This window comes from Erithacus rubecula (assembly GCF_903797595.1).
Source record: "Erithacus rubecula genome assembly, chromosome: 6".
Classification (NCBI taxonomy): Eukaryota; Metazoa; Chordata; class Aves; order Passeriformes; family Muscicapidae; genus Erithacus; species Erithacus rubecula.
This window is the reverse complement of record NC_136688.1, coordinates 49772873-49795171: the sequence shown is the minus strand read 5'-3', so window position 1 is coordinate 49795171 and position 22299 is coordinate 49772873. Positions and strand designations below refer to the sequence as shown.

Below are 22299 nucleotides of genomic sequence, written 5' to 3'. Positions count from 1 at the left end.
CTGCTGGAAATCCTGTACATTGAAATCCCTGTACATTGATTTTCCTGTACATTAAAATCACATGAAGAAATTACATGAGCTTGTCCTATTTATCTCCTTCTGAATGTTTGTTACAGGTTCTTCTATGCAGCAGTTCTGGACCACAGAAATCTCTGTACCTGTAGGATAAGGTTTCTCTCCAAGGAGGTATCCCACAGCTCATCACTGACACCTTTTTTTAGTCACTTCTCAAACTGCTTGAGGTTGCTAAGAATTGACATCTTGCTCAGTAAAGTAATAAATTTCCACTTTATTTATGTCAGTATAAACTGATCTTCATTTATTTCTGTACCTTGCTCGGTTTCATGGGATTGTCCTGTGTGACACTGAGCCTCAAATTCCCATCTCATACCTTGGTCCTACATGACCCCTCCTCTTTCCCTCTGAGATTTCCTCCAGTTTGTCTTCATGCAAGCCTGCCAGGGTGCAGGCTGGTCCTTCCCTTCTGCCCCTCCTCATCTTTGTCTCTGCCATCTCCTGATCTCGTAAATTCTTTGTTAACTCCAGGTCCTACCTCTTCACCATTTCTTCATTTCTTCTTGTGCTGTGACTGCTCTATTCCTTCTATTTTCTTCTGTTTCACGAAGAGCCCTTGAGCAGCCAGTGGGTAACATGTGAAGAGCACCCATGTGTGCCACATACTCACTGGTGGCCCTGACATCCTCAGCAAAAGACACAAAAAAAGACTAAGAGACACTTGCTAATGTCTCTACTGTCCTTTACAGGACAGCCAGAGGCACATCTTCTCTCTAAACATGCTGGACCTATTCTAGGGCATTGCAAGAGTGAAAATGGCACAATTTGATATTAAAGCCTGCTTCACCTGTGTCTGTCATGTGATGAAAAATACAAGGCAGAATTTAAATAGGTTTACTTGAAAAATGAAAATGCAGAATTTGCAACAAAGTTATGAAGAAAATAGAGCAATAACATCATACTCCAGATACTTATTAGCTCTTCTAATTTCTAAATGACTTTGTAAGGTTAACTGAATGGCCTCTGCAGCTTACCCAAAGCCAAGACCAAGAGAAACTCTTCCTTCTGGTGCAGAATGCCTGTGCTGGGTGACCTGTTCTTATCCACCCCAGCAATACAAACTGGTTTTCTTCCTTTCTTATTTACCCAATGCAAATTTTGTTTATCAGAGTGTTGGGTAATCTCAGTGGCATTTTTCTGTAGATTATATTATTTCCTTTGTCCTTTCTCATTATATTTGTTTCAGTAACATTTTTTTCATATATCCTAGTTGTCTCATTCTGAGTTTGAACTGATTTTTGCAGTCATAGTTTTCTTAATATACAATAGTAAATACTTAAACTGAAATATCTCAAGCAAAAATCTTTGATCAACTTCAAACTGCTTCAAATGTTTCCTCCAAGTGTTGTTTTAAAGTAAAACATACTGCAATTTATAATGAAATTGGGACTAGGAACTGAAAGAAAGACACACACCTTACTGCATGCAAACTTACTTCTGAAAGAAATATCCTTCCTCCAAGTTGCCAGGTATTCAGATAAAGATCCAGCCACCAAAATAATGTTTATTATCAATATTTTTTCATTTGAGAAAGAAAATGCTTCCCATTTGATTAGTGTTTTGAAACTTGCATCTCTGCAAAAATGAAGCATAGAGATTTATTTTTAAATTACTTTTTTAAAATGTCAAGATTAGGATTTCAGACCATCAACTTTCAAATGAATTCCAGGATAAGCAGATATAATTATTTTATTGAGGGGCTGAAATGAAAATCCCTGCTTTTTCTATATTATCAAAATGAATGTTTCGACATTATAATTTGTGTTGTTTTGGAAAGAAATCACTAATATATCATGAATTGTAATGGTTTGTTCAACATTTAGTATCTTATATATCTATAAAAATGCCTTATGTGAATGGTGGTATTTTAAAAATGTTAGTTAAGTGAGATGGATATGGGCCACTGAAGATGGATCTGTAGAATTATATTGCACATAAACTTTGGCAATGGGCGTTTTAGGCTAATTTGTTTACTGAAGTTACTGATTTTCATTTTAATCAGTATATAAACATTGCACTGACACTCTTTGGAATACTAATACTGTTTTCTGGACCAGCATACCAGACTTTTTTGCTGGGGCCAATTATCACCGCATTATCACAGCTCAGGGTTGTGCTAGGAGATATTGGAATTGTGGAATTTGATGGTATTGGCCTTTCAAATTTCCACATTTCTCGTTGTGATGTTTCTGTGATCAGTCTGGGCTTGCATAAGGAGAGGGTCCAGGAATGCACAGCACTGTGAAGTCCCTAAGAGCCACTCCAGAGGGATCCCTGCTCTGCAGAAAGCTGCTGACATCTGTGCAAACACAGAAACCATAGCATGTTTCTGCAGGATCTCTCAGCCTTATCTTGGAAGCCAGCTGCTGTAGTGCCAAGCAGATTTGGCTTCAGAGAGAGGAGAGTAGAGGAAATGAAAAAGAGTAGTTACTTGTGGATTAACTTTTCCTGGAACAGCCTTATTAAGGATAGAGACATTTCTGGTCCCATCTAACCAGCACTGTTGAGTAACTTTTCTTTTGCAACAATTAGCATATTCAATTTTTTGTGAATTAGATCTTTGGTCATAGCTGAGTTATACAGTTATCTATCCAGAGGGATATTTATTTAGAATGTACCAAATACACTGTAAACCCTGAGTGTGCTCTAAGTGCATTTCTGCCACAGGTAGAGTGTTGCACTTCATAAGACAGAAGCAGCAAAATGTTAACTGATATAAAGCAGTGTGATTTAACAAAGTTTGATTATAAATAGGTCAATAGTTTAACAAGATTTGATGGTAAGGTACAGTTGATAGACAAAACTGTCAGAGAGACTCTCCCATTGAATTTTGAAGTTCAGAAATTATCCTCTTGCTGTCTAAACTCTTTCTCAGAAGGAAATTCAGGTGCTGCTGAATCCAACTTAGCCCCAGATTTGGTCAGCATTTTATGTCTAAAAGATTATATATGCACATTCAAATGTTTATATCACCTAGCTAAGAGTTCGAAATTTCAACCCTTTTCTTCCCAAATCATCTACAGGGTAACAGATGCAATTGGGATTCTCTTTGACTGGAGATGTAATCTTGTGTCTGCTCCAGGGGATATCCTGGCACACAGCCCACTGCTGTGCAGTAGACCTCAATGTGTCCTGGGCTTCCCACAGTTTAGGGAGTAAGACAATGGATTCATAGCTGTATCTGTGTTTCAACTGCAAATGTTTCTTCTAAAGTTGGCTTGACTCGGACCTCGACAAGCACCATGGTTAGGTGGCATTGCTCAAATCAGCCTTTAGCTATTGTGTTCTTATCTGTCTCTCCAAAACCAGTTTGAGTTGAATAAAGCCCTCATGACCAAATGCACCATTGTAAGCAGCACTGTTGATTATAACCTGAGCAGATTATGGGATATAATACGGGATATATATGGATATATATAGATATATATGGGAATGGGGGGGAGAAACACAACATTACAATTTCCTTTGAAATTTTGAAGGCCATGTCTCAGTGCTTCATTATTGTCTGAGCTGAGTGAGAAACTTGACTACCATGTGGATTCAATGCCCTCCCAGCCTGCACAGTGTGAGTGTCACCTTGTCCCATCCTGAAGGGCTCCCATTATGTCAAAGGGTGGGATTGGAGACTTGGATGTGTAAAGAATGAAGGCGTGGGGTCTAGTTGTCAAACCTTCTTTATTTGAGACATAAAAGTGCTCTCTGATGGGGGACAGAGACCATTAGTCATAATATGTGATTTTATTAAAACCACTCAAAGGGCATCGGACAAATTAAATAAAGAAGCAAATACAACAATTAGCAACAGATTTACAGAAGTTACGTAAATGGACATAAATGCCACAAAAAACAAAATCTCCAATAAGTGCAGGAAACTTTAAAGTGTTGGAAACATTTTCCTGGAAAGATGACAAATGGATGTTGCAGGCCTGGGTGTTGGTGGGCATGCCACACTTGTGTAGGTCATGCGATTCAGCAGGGATTTTCTCACGGGCTGCATTTCTGCTACTTGGCAGCACAATGCTGACTCTCCACTTTGTCACTAACTATACCTGTTGGGGCATCTTGGAGGTAGGTGTTTGTAGAATCTGGAATATTGATGAGAAATCTGTTGGGAGGAAGCTGATGTTTTGGACTGTTTAGATGCTCATTTTGTCCCACAACGTTCCCTTGACACATAGCCCAATCCTGCTGTACCTTGATGTCTGACTGCCCTCAGGAGCAGGAAAATGACTTTGACTACACTTCCCATTCCACTTCGTGCTTGCCAGCATTTTAGATGGAATCCCACTTCCCTAAGGTTTGCATATTAGTCCTCCAAAATTTTGTTTCGTTCTTGGTTTCCTTCCCAACCCCTCATATAAACAAAGTAAAATAGTAATGCCATTAATTATAGCAATAGCAATGCCAATGCCATTGAAATAGCAATAATAGTTTTCATTAGTTGTTTGTTAGTCTTGTCTTACCCCAAAGACAACAGGAAGAGCACTTTTGGACAGAAAGTATGATTCTAAAGATCTGCAGAGTTGGAAAATGACACATAAGTTATGAAAATCTAGTCCAGCGTCTTCTCGTCTAAGGTGGATATACAGTGATCAGTATAGATAATAAAATACAGGAGCAGATTAGGAATAGCATTTTATTTCCTTCCTTGCAAATTGTTAAGAACAAGTTGGACAAATATTCCTGAGAAACCAATCAGTTAAAACTTATCCTGGTCCAGTACTGCAGAAATTATCTCAATAGTCTTGGGACAGAGTGTCCACATCTAATATTAGTATGAAATCTGACATCTAACACTACAATGCTACAAGATTCAAAACATTTGGAATAATCACCTACGTTTGAAATTCTAAACTTTTGGTGTTTTCCATGACTAATTCTTGGTTTTCTTTGGTTCCAGAGCCTCCCAGTTTCTTGCCATGAATCAAAGGAACTCCTCTAAGGCAAAATTGCTCAACTGTGAATCATTCTAATGAGATTGTTCACTAATAAAACCTCCACATATTTTTGGTCTTTTCTCCTTAGCATTCCTTCTTTCATGTACTCATCTTATCTACAAATATGATACTGTCATTCTTCAATTTTTTGCAATTCTCTACTTTCTGTAGCTTTTCTCATAAAGAACTCTTCTTATTTAACAGGTCTATGCAACTTTTTATAGCTATATCCTGTGTCAGTCATGCTCATGAAGGATAAAAGAAAATCTAATGGTTCTGACATTTGAGTTTACTCCTTTCATTAAAAAAAGCTTGTATGTTTGAAAACAATGTCAAAGATGGGAAGTTGAGCAACTATTTCAAACAATGCAGTATGGACCAGGGCTGTTTGCCAACCCCACTTCTATTAAGTCTCCCCATGGACCTTAATGGGAGGTAGACTATACACTACCCTATTGTGGCAAATAAAGTAAAATTTCACGTCAGAAACAAATAGAAAAGGCTTCAGAAAGAAAATTCAGATGTCTGAGACAGAGATGGCACAACAATGTCTTCCCTAGCAGGTCTAATTCATCCAGCACAAGGAGGCTTTTCAATAGCCCATTATCTCCCCAGCTGAAGCTGATGCTTCAAAACCAGATCTGCTCCTGTTCTATTAAATGCGTTTTTTCCTATTTACCTGAATTTCCAGAATCTACATTACTGACAGACAGTAAGGTAATATAATTTTGATAGCCAGCTTTTCCCCTTTCTACCAACAGAGCTGAGATTTTTTTTAAACTTTTTTTCTTTCAGGAAAGCATCAGCTTACTCTGTGGTTTGAGCCACCAACAGTTCTGATCCATATGCCATAACTCTGGTCCTGGCTGTAAATTTGTGTTGCTGGGATGCTGTTGCTCTTTGGAAAGTTGTGTAACTGTTATCTTCCAAAATTGTACCTGGAAATAAACCCAGTATTTACTGAGAACCTTTCACAGATGCCATAGCCTGTCTGAGGAATCCTAGCATAATACACAGGGATAACCTTTTGAGTATTTTTGATGGAATGTAATGGAACAAGATGAAAATTCATGACAGTGTTTCATCACTCTTGCCAGTAGCTTCTAGAAAATAAGTCTCTGAGTTGATCAAACCTAAAGTTAACTTCAGACTAAGGACAAAGGGGAAAAAATGAAATTGTCTTTACAATACTTTTAAAATTTAAATTCAGTGTCAATTTAGTTTTGTAACAAGCAAAAGCATAGGTTAGAACATTACACAGTTTTACAAAGGGATTGAGTTGCCCATTGCCCATTGTTTTGGGGTTTTTTATAGTGTGAAGCCTAAGCATTTTGTCTACACAGATTGATGGAATTTCTTGGAATTTAAAATGTGCAGCAAGGTCATTTCTTTCATGACAATTGAATGTTTAATTTAACTTCCAGGTCACTCTTACTTTACTGAAATTTGGGCATTTAGTAGGGCACAACTTCACAGACTGGAGAAGTAGTGTCAGATTAAGATGTCAGACTCAATGAGCTGGGCGTCCTCCTTATATCTGAACAGCCCATTACTCATTATTAACATTCTTTGGCATATTATCTATTTAGCATTTTTCAGTGAAGACTCTTTGGTCTAATAGATGCTCTTTCTTACAAAAATTTTCTAGATAGAAAATGGAAAACCTGTCAGTGGAGGCCAGGTTTCCTGTGTATGGCCAGATGATCTGCTGTACATAGAGTTCTACAGATGAAACTGCTCCCAGTTCACCCCTCTGCTGCCACATACATCAGTGGATGTGGAAACAGCAAGGTAAACACCATAAAAAGCCAACCCCAAACATAAGCAAGGGTGTAAGCATTGGGCATTCACAGTACTGAGACTTTGGGAAACTGAGAGCAGAAGACATAAACAGTGTCTTCTGACACTATTCCCCATGTTTTGGTCATTAGAGCTCGCAGGAGACTGTTCTGCACTGTCAGTCTTGTCTGCATACCCAAGTGAGACTAGAAGGAGTGCCCAGTGAGAGGACCCTTACAAATAAACCGAAACTAATTCAACTAGCAGCAGGACTGAAGGAGTTAGGTTTCTTGTACATTTGTCTCTAATGAATACAAAGAAGCAAGAAAATAAACCCTGTACATTTTCTGAGGGCTATTATTTGGTGTGCTGCTGTTACCATGCTTCCTTTTCATGGCACTTTTTTCTCAGGAGATATACCAGTCATTTGTTATTTCAGACCCCTTCAACCTTCTGGCATGTTTGTTTGAGACTGATAAACAGGATAAAAAATTTACCAGGAAAGGTAAGGGCTGTAGGCTACTTCTGCAATGGCCTTTTCCACAAACACATGAAGGACATGATCTCACAATTCTCATGTTATTAGGAAATCAGACTAAAAATACCACACTTTTCCAAGGAAATGGTAAGCTTTGCCCAGGACACAGCTGTCACTGGGATGAGAAGGGAGCAGAACAAAGAGGACATGGTGGGAAGACAGCATGAAACTTCCCTTGGGCTTGTTTACACCAGCTCAACATGCCCTCCAGTTACACCAGCACAACAGATGTTCCCTAAAATAAACGGGTTTCAGAAAAGGGATGGAGATTTTTAACAGAAGCAACGCATTTGGGAGCTGGGCATGGTTGTGGGATTGTGTCAATTCTGTGTCTGGCCCCATGCCCAAGGCAAACCCAGGTACTTCTCACTCAGTTTGCAGCTGTGACACCCCTCCAGCTGGTGTGAGAGATCTTGCAGTGCACAGCAGAGCAGAATATCTGATTCTGGTCATATGCTGCTGAGATTTTTGTCTCTGGCTCACTGAAATAGGGACATCACATTCCTGCCATACACCTTCTGAGGGTGAACTACACCTCTGTGACAGGGGAAACAAATCACCATCACTCCTCTGCTCAGTCCACTGCTAACCTTGTGTGGCAGCAAGTCAAGAAAAGATAAACTACAACCATCACTAGACTTGCCTTGCCTTTCTTTGAAAGTGAGAAGAAACTGAGCAGGGCACAGATGAGTGTCCTAGAAGATGCCTGTGTTTGGTACAGAGCAGGTTACAAAAGAAACACAGAGAGCAGTGTCAGTGTGTACAAAGCTGAATAAAATCTCAAAGAAGAAGGATTTATTCACAACGAAAGTACCTGCTTTTGCAAGGAAGTCACAGACAGCTAAACTCAATGCAAAAGACAGAATAATCTGCTGCAAGTTAAACCAAAGCCCAGAGCCATTTGAAGTATGAAAGGATTGAATTGACATCAGGGGCTTATCAAGCAGTGAATAGTTGCTTAATAATGAAAGCCAGAAACAAAAGCACCAGAAACAGGTAGCCAGGAAATTTTTCTAGGAACGTCTGCTCTGTTTCTCCCCCACCACAGGTAAAAAATACCTACTTGTAAATATTTATTTGATGAGTGGCACCTAGTTAATTTGATTAAAACCATTCCTAATGTGCATCTGAATGGAAACTCAGTCAAAATTGCAGTTATAACTCTTGTAAAGGTTGAAGCATCTGTTGTGAAGGACAACTCATGGAATCTGGTGACACTTTTCAAATATTTAGATAGTTATATAGCTGACATTGAAACCTCCTTTTAGTACTGAAAAAATCCTGGCAATAACTGTTCAAAAATAAAGATTAAATAGATTTTTTGCTTTAAACAAAACTAGGGTTCAAACGAGCTATCTTTTTATTTGAGTCCCAAACCCTAGCAGCTTTTGACAGTAAAGAAAATTTTGGCTATACACACTTAGGCACCTTAGAGGTTTAACATATGGAGTTGATGCTCTATTTTCCTCCAGAAAGGCACCAGCTCCCTGGCAGGACCTGCCACACTTCTGTAGCAGCTCCAGGAATTCAGGTATCATGACTGTCCCTCCAGTGACAAAGGTATTGCTCCTCTGCTTGGAGGGAGCTATGAGCAATGAATGACATTTTGCTCAGAGTACAAAGCTTAACATGACAAAAAGGCAGCCTGTGGTGATGATGAGTTAATAACACTTGATGAAGACAGAAATAATGGAACCAACATGTAATAATGACCCAGAGCTGCATAGCAAGCCCCACTGTGTCTGGCTTTTGTCTGCTTGAACAGAGCACATCCTTGGGCTCCTGATGTACTTTTTATGAAGTTAAATTCTTGGCTTCAGCTTCTAAGATCCTTCATTAGCCATTATGTTCCCATGCCTCTGATTTCCTTTCCCTTTCCACTGTGTTGTATCAGCACTCACAACCTCGTATCCCCTTAATTACATTCCCTCACAATCACCTTATTGGTGCTATACTTTTTTGAAATTATTTTGTCCTTTGTTTGCTACGTATCAACACCAAAACATACTTAAGCCATCATGGCAGAAGCACTCACACTCACACTCACACACTCACACTCACCCTCACATCACACCTTGTCTCTCCATGCTTCTCTTTGGTTTCTTTTTCAGTATTCTCTTGGTGTCTGATCTCTCTACTGCTCTGCAGATGGATGTCTGGGCTTTGAGAAATGTAAAGGGTAGTGAAAGACCACAGCTCTTGCTATAAAATTTTTGGAAGTTTAATGGGGAAAAAATGGGCTGAGTCCTCAAAGGAACAATGGAGCTACCCTGTGCCTGTACCACCAGAGCACTCACATCACCAAATATCTAATTACAAAGTGCCCAGGTTAAGAGGCTTTCTTCAGTCCTCCTAAAATCACTGGAGACACAAAAATACCTTTGCAAGCAGTGTTTCAGGACACATCCCGCTTTGAATTCCTCTTAAGGAATCGATTTCTTTCCATTTGCTCTATATATGGAGGGCAGTTTGGGGAGTTCAGCCTCCTAATGCTGATCTATAGGTACTATATGGTCAGTATTCAGGTCAGTGGATGGCAATCTTCTTGTCATCCTAACAATTCTGGGAGCTCATGGAGCTGGTTTGCTTTGCAGCCAGCATAGTTGGATGGCCAAAAGGGGAAAGCATATTCATCCCACTAGTCACTCTTAAGGCCTCTTTTCTGTTAATTTGTATTTCACTTCATCCAGGTGCAACTGGTGTCATATGTCCCCTTAAATCAGAAATATTCTGTGCACAGAAATATGCTGATTTTTAATGTTCTGTGCACAGAAATATACTGATTTTTAATGTTGTATAAGGCATAAATTACATAATACAAATCTATCTCTAATAATTACAGCAAGAGCATACTGTTCACATTATATCCCAGGATACTAAATACCGTGGCTACAAAAAAAGGAAGATTTTCTTCCTGATAAGAATATTTAATTGAAGATGAAGAAAAGAAATGACATGATATGAAAAATCTAAATGCAATAGTATTTCTTTGTGATGTATTTGATGTCTTTGTGGATGTAAAAAGTGTTGTGTAAACTGACACTTTTCTGTAATATAAGGCAATAGGTCAGAAAGAAATCCATGGAACAGTATTGCAGAATTTCAGAGAAAGTAGTGACATTTTGAATTCAATGGTGCTTTGATCTAAGTTAAACTTTCTTCAGTAATTGTGGATCCACATCACTCAAGCCATATGGCAGGATTCAAGAAAATGGAAGGTAATAAAATAATAATAATGCTTTCATCATGCTTGACTGAAAACTGGAGGTAGACTGAAATCTTTTTAATTGCCTTTTGATATTTAATTTGATTATTTGATCAAAAGATTCTGGGTTGACTCTGATACTGCCATAACTTGGCTTTAAAAATTCTTTGTATTGATGAGACTACTAAAAGAAAATATCAGATAAGAGTGCATATAACATAAGAAGCTAGCTTTGGTACAGAGGTAGGGATGGTTACTACAGAACAAATTTATACATGAAATTACAGTACTTGAGCTTTATTGCTTAGTTTCAGGTGATTTGAAGAAATTATTTTCAAAAAAGTTGCAAAAGTTAAGTTGGACAAATGCTTCTAACCAGGTTTTTTGTCCATTGTCCTGACACCTCTGAGGCCCAGGGAAAGGATTTTGTGTTTATTGAACAGACTGCATTGGACATTATACAAATATAAAACTGATGTGGCTGGCAAAGGATGTTCTTTATTAGTGAAGTGAATTCACCTGCAGGAGCAATGGGATTAAAAGATCTATGTACTGTTAAGGAATAGATAAAAGGAGATAAAAACCCACAAGTATTTCTGTGAAGCACATCCACCTACATCTGGTCAGTGTTTTGAGATGGCTGCTTCCTCTTTGGAAAGTTCTCCTGTCAGTTTGGTTTCCCTGGGAACGATATGTAAGAGATAGTCTCTGTTGTGCTGTCTAGAGGCTTGATTATTCATCAAAATACCCATGATATTCCCTTGAGACACAAATACATTCATATCCAGAGATAGCTGATATCCACTGGCCTAGCTCACAGAAAGGCTTAATTTAGCAAAAAAACAGCTGATCATGTTGCTCTACCACTCAGATAGTTGTTTTTCTACTTGGTTTGTAATACAAAGTTATAAGAGAGGGGTCCCAAAATTCTGTTTTCAAGATTAACTACTTCAGGAAGTGGGTGTTTTCCTCCCAAAACCAGATTGCTTTAAAAAAAACAAAACAAAAACAAAAACAAAAGGACCTGTTTATTTTAGCTTCTTTTGCCAAATGAAAAAAATCAACAACCCCAAAAAATCATTGCAAATAGACTAAACTTTTCTGTTCTAGCTTGAGTAAATATTTTTGATGCAAAAATAAGCAGAGAATTAATTACCTGACACTGAAACTTTGTTAGAATACCTATGGAGAGTGTCACTGCTAAGGACCTAGAGAAAACTGTTCCATGTAAAAAATGCATCCATTTGTGATGCCATTTCTCTTTCAAGCAACCTTATAAAGTCTTATATACTTATATATTGCCTTTAAAACCTTATGAATTCTGACTATTCAAGCTCATGGGGTTGATGTAACACCACTGATTCCCAGCCCTTTTCTGCACAGGTGCACAATAGGCTCTAATCAGGCAATGCTACAAGCAAAGTGAGGTCCAACCTTGTCCACAAACTTGCCAGAGTTCAAAGTTCTCCAAGCAGAGGTTGGAGATGATGAATGGTAAATGGTGCTCATGCTCTAAATCTGTCACCAAGCTGGAAATCTGCTTGGAACACGAGTGTCAATTTTTGTGTGAAAGGGTTGTCTGAACTGAAATGGCAAAATCTACCACATCTAGATATTGAGCATCCTGAAGCCCACTGAAGTCCCTGGAAGTTCTGAGTGATAAATACTTCTTGCAAGGCATTGAAGGAAGTTTATTGCAAAACCTATTGAAGTATAAAGACTATCACTGATTCCAGCAGGCATCAGATCAAGCTCAGTGTGAATGAGCATCAGAGAATGTCTGCATAGCCTTTTGCAGGCAGAATACAAGTTTTGCTGCCCAAGAGTTGAGCCAGTTGGATGTATGACAGCCTTGAACTGGGAGCCATGTTACTGCATTTGCAGTGCTGAGCCCAAGCTAAAGCCCCTGCTGAAAGACAGAAAATATCCATTTGTGCTCAGCAGAGTGCTCTGTCCAAGGATGCTAGCATGAATGCACATATGCTCAGAGCTCAAACAATGATTTCATGCTTGCCTGCAAAAGACCACGTAGAAAAATATCTTGAAAGGAGAAGAACGTCTCAACTCTGACGTGAACACTAAAATACTCATTCTCCTGGACCCAGGGAAACTGAGGAAAAAAAGAAAGATGGGCTGTTTCCTACCAATGTTTTTCTAGTTTGTTTCTTAGACAGAAAGAAAAGAGATAGCAACAGAGCTCTGTAAATGAAAAAAAAAAAGAAATTAATTTAATTAAATTCCAAACCCACAAAATTATCAACTTTCACTGGCATGAGCTCTGCAAGCCCCCAAACAATACTTTAAAGTGTTTAATTTTTTCACATCAATTTTAATTAAGCTCTCATTAGGCCCTTGTGCCCCTAGAATCTGGCGAACAAAGGAAGCTGCCTTGCCCAGCGAGTTTCCCAAGCTTGCACAGCTCTATTCCTAAGGAGATTTATCGCATTTTTTTCCTCCTCTTGAAAGAACCTTACATGAACCAATTCAAATGAAAACCACATGGACTAAAAAAGACTTCATCATGCCAGATACCTTTTTATATCCAAAGCAGTGAACTTGTAGTCAGTTTGTCCTTTCATGTGTTGTTTTTTCTGGCTTTGGGACCTAAGAATGATTTTTTACTACGTGCAGTAGTAAAACAACATATTATGCAATTCTATTTTTCAGGGAGAACACTATGTAATTCATAGACTTTGCAATGCCACATTTTCTGTTCAACAAATACAAAAAGTGGCTTCTCTTTCCCTTGTGGGCAGACATCTAGAAATTTGTGTTCAGCAAATGATATTCCAACTTATTTATTTGGGGTTTTGGAGTTTTAACTACTTCAAAAATGCATGATATGGCAATAAGCAGCTTCCAAACTGTATTTTTATCTCTGTCATTCAAGAACCTGGCACATGGAGGGTTGATAGCTTTTGTCTTTTATTCCAGTCAAAAAATTCAGGTGAAGACACAACATGCAATGACCAGCTTGCAGCCCAACAGATCTGATATATGAGGAAACTCTTTCCATAAAATGCACATGATGGATTAGCAGCTGTGTTGAAATAACTTGTTGGCAATGTACTCACTGGGATGATTTTGAAGATTATGCCATCTTCCAAGTAAAGCTTTCAGAACTCTCATATTTTCTAGAGCCAATCTGTGAAAGAGTTAGTAAAAAGTACACTTTTAAAATTTATGCTTTTGTTTTTTAACCTGAAAGTCATAATTCCAGAAGACTGGCCCTCTAACCCTTCTGTTGATTTATGTGGTACCTACTATCTCTTCTGCATGCAATTTGCTAGGGGTGTGCTCATATGATGGATACTTAGATACTGATTTTCCCAAACCAAACTCACAGCTAAAGAATTATCTTTGATGTGTGACTGGGAATATTTTCCCAAATAATTCACTCACCTATAACTGAGGAATTTGTTAGAACTTTGAAAAGTGCTGATAAGGAAGATATTATCAGACTACAGTGTGTCTTCTCATGCTCAGCAGTGGTGCTAAAACAAAATACAGCTGAGCCTCCTCCAAGTCACGAAATTCCATTTGCAGTCTTTCCAGACAGATTCATGGAAGAATAATCCATTTATTGCTATACAATATTATTGCAATATTTTATTGCTATACAAGTACTACATCAGAATGAGGAAACCTATGGGTTCTGGCTTGCTGGAGGCTGAAAGTGTTGCTGTGTGCTTGTCTTACAGCTATAGTCTTCTCTACATGTTTAATTTTCATGTCATGGCCTTCAATTTAAAATGTGGGTGTCTTTGAAAGGGAGGATCAAGATCCTAGAAATAGCTGGTGAAAGGAAGAGTCCAGAAACTCTGTAGGTGGGTCAGGATTGGGTGATAGTGAGAAGTGATGTTTGAGGTGTTCATTGAAGATACATCCATGTGCTCCCCTGGAAAGAGCCATGCTACAGCAGTGCTTTCCTCTGCATCTGGGTATCCTTGTTTATCCCAATTGACTCCCAGCTCATCCAGCTAACCAAGAGAGGCATCAGTGGCAAAAAAACCCAACCAACAGACATAGAAAATAGAGCAAGCTGGAGTGTAAAGCATGCAAAAAGAGAAGACACTGTCAGCCTCAGCCACCGGGGCAGCACTCCAGACACAGCTGACCTTGCTGCAAGGCAATGACTGATGCAGGGGAGGTTTGTCCAGATTGTCTAGGGAGAGATGGCCTATGATTTCCTTGTATATGTCTGTTGGGACCAGAATATCTTCCTCCAATGTAGTTCTGGAGATCCTGATGGTGATAAAAAACATGAAAACGACAAGTCAGTATCAGGTCTATGTGTGAGGAATAGAGCTCGTAATTCCTGTATCTTGCCATCTGTTTCTGCACAGCAGGAAGGCTGCTGGAGAGGCTATGCCTTTGTCCTGATTGTGGTTATGCAAGCCTAATGTTTCCACAGCCCCAAAGGTGTTGGAATAAATACTCTCTAGGCTGAATCCTCTGAATCTTGTAGCAATTTGTACCTTCTAAGCTGACACATCTCAGCTATCAAGCGGGACAGGGCTGTGCTCAGGCACAAGTAGGAGGGAGTGCTAAGCACACCACACCATGTGGCAAAAAAATGAATTTCTGGCCTGCCTTGTCTCTGCTTCTTTACTTTAAATAATGCTCTTGATAAAAATTAGAAGATAAAGCAGACAAGGAGATATTACAAGAAATGGAAAAGATGCTTTTCAGTTTCCATTTTCCTCAAGCTTGCCATAGTGCCAGAAAGTCTATGATGGAATTGAGCAACATTTCCAGAAGACAAAGGGGTCTTTTGCCTCTTATGCAGTCCCTTTATTCATTAACTCTTATTCTTTTAGCTCTTTGTCCTAATTCTTCCAATTCAGATGGGATTCATAACTTCTCTTGCAAGAAGACCTTCCTTTCTGAGGGTTCCTTTGCATCTGTTGTCCTTGAGGATTATTCCTATTGATTTGAGTTTTCAGTTGGAGCTTTGTCATCTTTTCAATGAGTATCCAGCCCCATAGACATCAGTGACATAAATTCCTGTGGTATTTAGGAATAGGGGAAGAATACTGACAATGTACTCAGTACTGTCCAAGGGAAATAAATGACCAGATATGTCACATTAAATGCCCTAAGAGAAAGATGCTCTAATAGTCTTCTGTACCATGCTTACACAAGGTAGGATGGCTCCTGGCATTATATGAAACTTCAATTAATTGCTGCATTTGAAACAATTTGATAAATGCAAATGTGTGAGACATTACTCACCCTTTGTAATGAAAGCATCATCTGCTACATTTTAGATCAGAGTGGAAACTGAGTTCAGTTGGTTTTCACTGTTCAACCATGCCAGGACAAGCAGACTAGGAAGCAACCAAAAAGGAACAGAACCAACTAATGAAAAAGTACCTCTTTAACTCCTCTCAGTGCTGTTACACTTCTTCAAATTGAAAGTCCCATATTATTGTTTTAAATCTGTATATTACATCATTCCACTGTGATTTCAGGAATACAGACAAGCTTGGAGGATCTTCTGAAGGAGGTTGTTTACTGAGTGATAGTTGTGTTGTAAAGATCTCTATACTCTTCCAGGAACTTTGGGAAGTTAATCTGACTAAGAAATCAACATGACTTCTGATTGACCTCTACATCTTTTGTCCATTCTTTGTTTTGAACTCTCATAATTCATAACATGTCCAGTACTTTAGATGTGTGGTACAGCTCCTTTTTCCTAACTAGCTGGCTACAGTTTCTTGGATGAGACTGCTGCTGTGAAATCTCTAGGTTAATTTCACATTCACCTTCTGGAAATATTTAGCAATACTTAATTAAAATTTACTCTGAGTATCCCTTTTTGCAAGACAGTCTTTAAGAATGCATTGTGGGTGAACCTGAATGAAAACAGACTGAATCATTTAATTTGGCAAAACAGAAAGATTTTCATAGAGAGTTGGTTACCTGCCTCTGCTTCAATATACTGTGTCTACTATGTTGCTGCAAGATGCTCAGTGAGCCACTTAACTTTACAAATTTAATGCTACACTACTAGTTAAACTCTTCTTCCCCCTAGTTTTTGTTCTTTTCTATGAACATGTTTAAGACAAAAGTTTTAATTTCCATTTAAAGTAGTTGAAAGGGCTAGTCTGTGTCTTATGATAACCTTTGGGTTCAGCCTCAGTGGAAAAAATAATGCAGATTGGAAAAGAATATTAGAGATCCTATATGGCTGAGGCAGCTCAGGATTTCCCCCTTCAGAACCTATTCCATATTTGCTAAGGAATCCATGCCACCTTACAGCATCTCTTACTATCAATTTCAGAACTATTCCAAGACATCTCCAGGCTGAGAATGGCAGAGATGCTCTGCTCGCTGACAGCATTAAGAAACTCTGTTCTTTGGCAGACACATCATCTTCCAGTATAATTCTGTGGAACCAGGATAGACGTGAGGCTTCCCCACCATCTGGGAAAGCCTGTTTCCCTGCCATTCTTGGTACAACTGCATTTTAAACTGCTCTCTACATCTTTAGGAAGCTGAAAAAAACAGAGACAAGGGCAAAAAAATCATTGCTAGGCTGTAGGGCTTCTCTCAGGGTGACTGAGCTCAGCAGGTCACCTCACCAATGCCCCAACCTGTGCAGACAGTTTTTATGGCTGTTGGCCAGTGGCTACAACAGGAGAGGGATTGCAGTAGTTTCAGACTAGGAATTTTCAAGGATTGTCATGTAAAGGAGATGGTAACCTTTTTCCACTACCAGATACAGGAAAACTTGCAGATAAAACAGATGGTTTTTATTTGCCCAATATACCCTGCACAAACTGAGTTCATTCTGAACCATCTGACCCCTTATGGTGGCTAGAGGGAGTAATTTCATTGTGCAAATTCCTTGTTAAAGCTTTGCAGTTAAATTTTGTGTGTGAAATAAAAGTACATCTGTGTTTAATTTTGCAAGTTTGCCATACATCATAACCTCAGAAGAACCCCTCAAGATCATGCAAATTAAAAGCAAGTATGCAGATGATTTGCATACATGTTTTTCTGGGTTAGACATTACATTGGAATGCATTGGCAGTGAGTGGCTGTGACTAATGTAACAGAGCATTACATTTAACGTGCTGCATTATACAGTTTTATGCACAGTAATGTAATAATTAGTTTGTCAAGATATCACGCTCAGTTCAAATTTAAATAGTGTTGCTCTCTGCTGGTTAGTTTTGTGAACTACATATTTGTTAATGTGAAAACTGCCCATTAAATTGTTCTCAGAGGTAGAATTTCAGGTCCCATTCCACCAGCTGCAATCCAAGCAGAGGGATTTTGTGAGAATTGAGGAAGTACATGCAACAAAAAATCACTTTGATCCCATTCACTCTTTTCTCTGGCTGATGTTATTAAAAAACAGCCTTGAAGACTTAGCTCTTATTCTACAGGAGTTCTGTGTGGGTCCTCATTAACTTACCTTGTATTTTTACATTTGATCATTCTTCATATTCTTTTCTATTCCCTCTTCCTCCTAGATTTCCCATCTCCAGAATAAATATTCTGAAGAGCAAGATTAAAGGATGTTTCACTTACTCATACAAAAAAGTAGCAGCCCAAATTACATTTTCAGAAGAAAAGGAACTAGTCAGCATGTTAGGTATGTTCTGATTTTACCAGTTGGACTGAAACTTCAGGAGGATTTTTCCTCTGGTTTCTCTACCCAAACCTGACTGAGATCGAGAATTCTCAAGTGCAATGCCAAGGCATTCCCTGTGTTTGCAGGTACAATCTATATGCTGGGTGAACTACAAAGCTTAGGCAAATATCAGGTCTTTTAGTAGGAAAGAAGGATTTTGGTTTGCACTTAAGCATCTAGAGTTAACTTTAATCCCTGCTGATCAAGTTGGTGACATCTTGTTTCTCTTCTACACAGGTGAGGAGCCTGGAGAGAAGATGAGGAGATGAGACCATGCAAACCATTCTAAAGCACAGAGCAAAGAGTGATTATCTTTTTCTCTGACCCTCTATCATAACCAGTGCAGAAGAGAAAAAGTGGAAAAAAGTAGAAATTTGTCAAGAAGTGTGCATGCTGTTCACACTGATTATAATGTTTTCTCTGGTAATCTTGCAAGTTTTGCTGACTCTTCTCTTAGAAGTACAAGCTCTGAGAGATATCACCTTTAAGTTATTTTCATCCCACTAAGCTAGGATATGTATCTTAACTCATTTTAATATATGCATCATTTGCTGACTGTGTGAAATGAATACCTGACATTTATCCTAGAAAGTTGTTAGATGCTTATAGATAAAGCAAAATTTTCAGCTTAATTATTGAATAATGTATATGTGGATTTTTTTTAAAAAAATTATGAATTCTATAATTTACTTCAATTCGGTGTTTTAAATTCAAATCTTATGACCTATGGTGTAATTCTTTCCCTGGCTTATGTTTTCAAGTACCAGAACATTACAATCCAGATCTTTCATATCTGATCCTATTTATGTCACTAGCAAAAGCTCCTTGCTGTGTTTACTTCATCACAGATGTGCATTGTAGGAATTTGAAGAGATCTTCAAATACCTCTTGGTCTATTTTGCCTTCCAAACAGACAATCCCTGCAAGTGTTCTGATTTTAATTTAAAATATATGCATCAGTTGCTGACATAAAACAAGTTAGTCTTGGCCCTGATGTTATAGGATGTCAGGAAACATTTTATATGGAGAAACAATGAACAATGAGTATATGATATAACTTGTGGAAAAGTTGTGCTCCTGTCTGTTTCACTCAGACATTATTCCCACTTCTTATGGTCTTTGCTGCCAGTGTTCTCCAAAATAGCAAAATAAGAACTCAAGAAAAAATTATGAGTGAGGGACAACATGTACTCACAGCAGCCTGAGGCTCTATTTTGGGCTGTAACACAGGGACTTCACTTCAGGAAAATTTAAGTACATAATATTTTTGTGACAAATCTCAAACCAGGACAGGGAGTGTGCCACACAATTTTACTTTAGTACCAATGAAATATAATTAAAGGTAGTGGTGGAAGACCAAGGCTGTCCAGAAAAGATTGCAGGGGTGTGAGATAGCCAGTTTTTTCCCCTTTATAGCAATCACATAGTAAATAATTGGGATTCTTTTCCTTTTCTGTAAACATAGCTAACTCCTCTATCACAATTCAGAAGTGTTACATTTGACTCAGATAGCTTATATTGGCCATTTCACCAGGGTTCCTGACTAACAGTCAGAGCCTTGCCTTTTCCTGTTCATGCCTAGGGGCAGCAGTGGTCCTCTGCAGACACCATCTGCCTTTCAACCTTTTATACATCTTTATATTTTTTAAGGCAGCAGGAGATGTTTTTGTTCTTTAAGTTCACCCCAATGTAAACAGTGAGAGCACAGAGGAGCAACTGCATATTTACCATGAAGAAAAATCTACATCTTCACTATCAAAAGGCAGGATTTGTCTTTATCCAAAAGGATTTTGCTTCTGAAAAGGTCTTGAAATCCTTCTTTTTAGAAATAAGAATTTTTTATCTACATTAAAAAAACACAACCCAAACCTAACAAAGACCACAAACAAACAAATAAACAAACATAATCCCCACCAAACACATTTTAAGTAAGGAACTGTGCAATTTGACTGTGATACAGTTTCACATAAGTATGCTGAACTGAATTGATGGAAAGGGGATGAAGTACAATAGCATTTCATTCTTGAGTAGAGTTACATATTACCATGAGAAAAGTAGTTAACAGGAAGTTAAAAAGGAGCAGCTAGAAAGACAAATTTTTACAGCTCACATGGAGAAAGTTTAAAACCACCACATCAGAGGATTGCAGCTAATGAACAGTGCTAATTAAACAGAATCATTCAATGAAAACAGAACCATTCAATGAAAACCCAACCACAAAATAAAAAGCATTCAGCTTCATGAAACAGCCAAATTAAAGACGAAAGTAGCTCTTAAAATTACATCTTCCCAAATAGTCATATATAGTTGTGGGAAATGGAAAGGGGCATAAGAGCTACCAGAGGAAGAGCAAAGAGTACTAAAGATGGGGAAAAACCTGAAGAATTTTGGGAAGCTCCGAAGAGGCAACTGCCAGAGAATTTATTTTGTTCACAAATGATCAACAGGAATTCTTAAACAGAATGAAGGTATGGTAGGAAAGAAATCTGAAATCTTGGCATCAACTTCCCTGAGAGAGGAACAGTTCTGGAGAATTGCTGAAAGCAGACAAGATATCAACATGCTGCTTTGAATGATGCACATTTTGAACAGAGTGTGTAGATCTGGTCATTCCATAAAGTAGAACTGGAACTAAAGTGGGCAAAGTAGATCTAGGAAAGACATAGAGAATAACAAGGATAACCAGAAATTTGAAACAATTATTCCATGTAAAGCAGCGACAAAGAAATTACTTTTCAACTTGAAAAGGAAAGATCTATTAACAGTGAAGTTGTAAATAAGAAAACTGTTGAGCTTTTCCCTCTATATACAAGAGTGGAGACATGGAAGTTTCAAAGCAATAAAAAGAAATAGCTTTTTTAAGTACCTTTCACAAACTTAAATATTTACATTACACATTGGTACATTATGCTGAGGAGACAACAATTCTCTTCAACAATCAGAGAAACAAAAAAAAAAAAATTCAAAACAAAATTAGCAAAGAAATAAACAGATTGACAGGGCATACACTAATTAAACATACCAGTCTGGATCAAAAAAGTTCAGGAAGTCCATGAATTTAAAGAAGTAGGGGAAGTATAGCAGGAGAAATACAAAAACCACAGTCTGTTAATAACTAAAACAATCTATAAAACCACATTTTTTATTCCTCATGAAATTATCCATTTCTTTATCATTAACATCAGCAGAACATTTAATGATCAATGCTGATATTCTTCTGTATATTTGTTGTACAATACACACACCTGTAAAAGTTTTGGTGGCTATGCAGAATTTTTGTGGACGTTGCCAAGCTTGGAATGTTTGATGGTGAATTAGACACTGATGGCTTTCCTGTCCTTCACCCCTTCCTTTCTTCTTGTCTTCCACCATGTTTTGCCAAAAAGAGAGATTTAATTTCTTGAATAAAAATTATGCTTAATTCTTGTTCATTTAACCTCCTGTTCATTTAACCTCTTTATTTTGACTTGTTCTTTGCTTTTTTTCAGTAGTTTTTGAATTAGATGTGTGTTTTCTCTTAAATTTTTTATTCCTACATCATTCAGTTTGTTTCCCACCTCATTCAGTTTGCTTCCCTGCATAGAAGGCTTGCTCTGGCATCTAGATGAGGTACCCTGTCTCAGCCTCTTCCAGCAGGCACACAGAACCTCCCAAATATATAATGATCAGCACTGGTTGACCTATTGCTGCCTCAGTGCAGACCTTTCACAGAGACCTGTTTTCCACTGTTAACCTACATGGAGCTGGATGAGCTCCTCATATGAAGAAACATGGCTTGTGCTCATAAAACCAGAGAGATTATCTTTTAGCTATTTGGAGTGCTCACTGCCTAACAGACTTTGGACCTCAGACTACCAAAACTGATGAAATCCCAGGGGAAGCAGAGAGCCCTCCACCTGGGAGATGGGATGTGCACCTTCCCATCAGCACTAAACCTTTCCCCCTGCTCATCTTACCCCTCATCCTTTGCTTTGGTGGGGTTTGTACCCTGAGTTTGAAAATGCACCGTTGCATTTTGTGCCCAGCCTTGTAAATTCAGGAACTTGCAACATTGGGCCATTTTCTGCTGACAACCTGATGTAAAATGAGCTCCTCCACATGGAAACAACTCTCAGGAGAG

At 38.4% G+C, this 22299-nt stretch overlaps 1 long non-coding RNA gene across 1 annotated transcript; it reads left to right on the top strand.

The window, feature by feature from the left end:
- The first annotated feature begins 114 nt into the window (after window positions 1–114).
- On the top strand, window positions 115–21583 carry LOC306803176. Its single transcript, XR_013774567.1, has 4 exons — window positions 115–186; window positions 6661–6803; window positions 8802–8889; window positions 18417–21583. It is a non-coding gene; the product is annotated as an uncharacterized lncRNA (long non-coding RNA).
- Window positions 21584–22299: the final 716 nt, after the last annotated feature.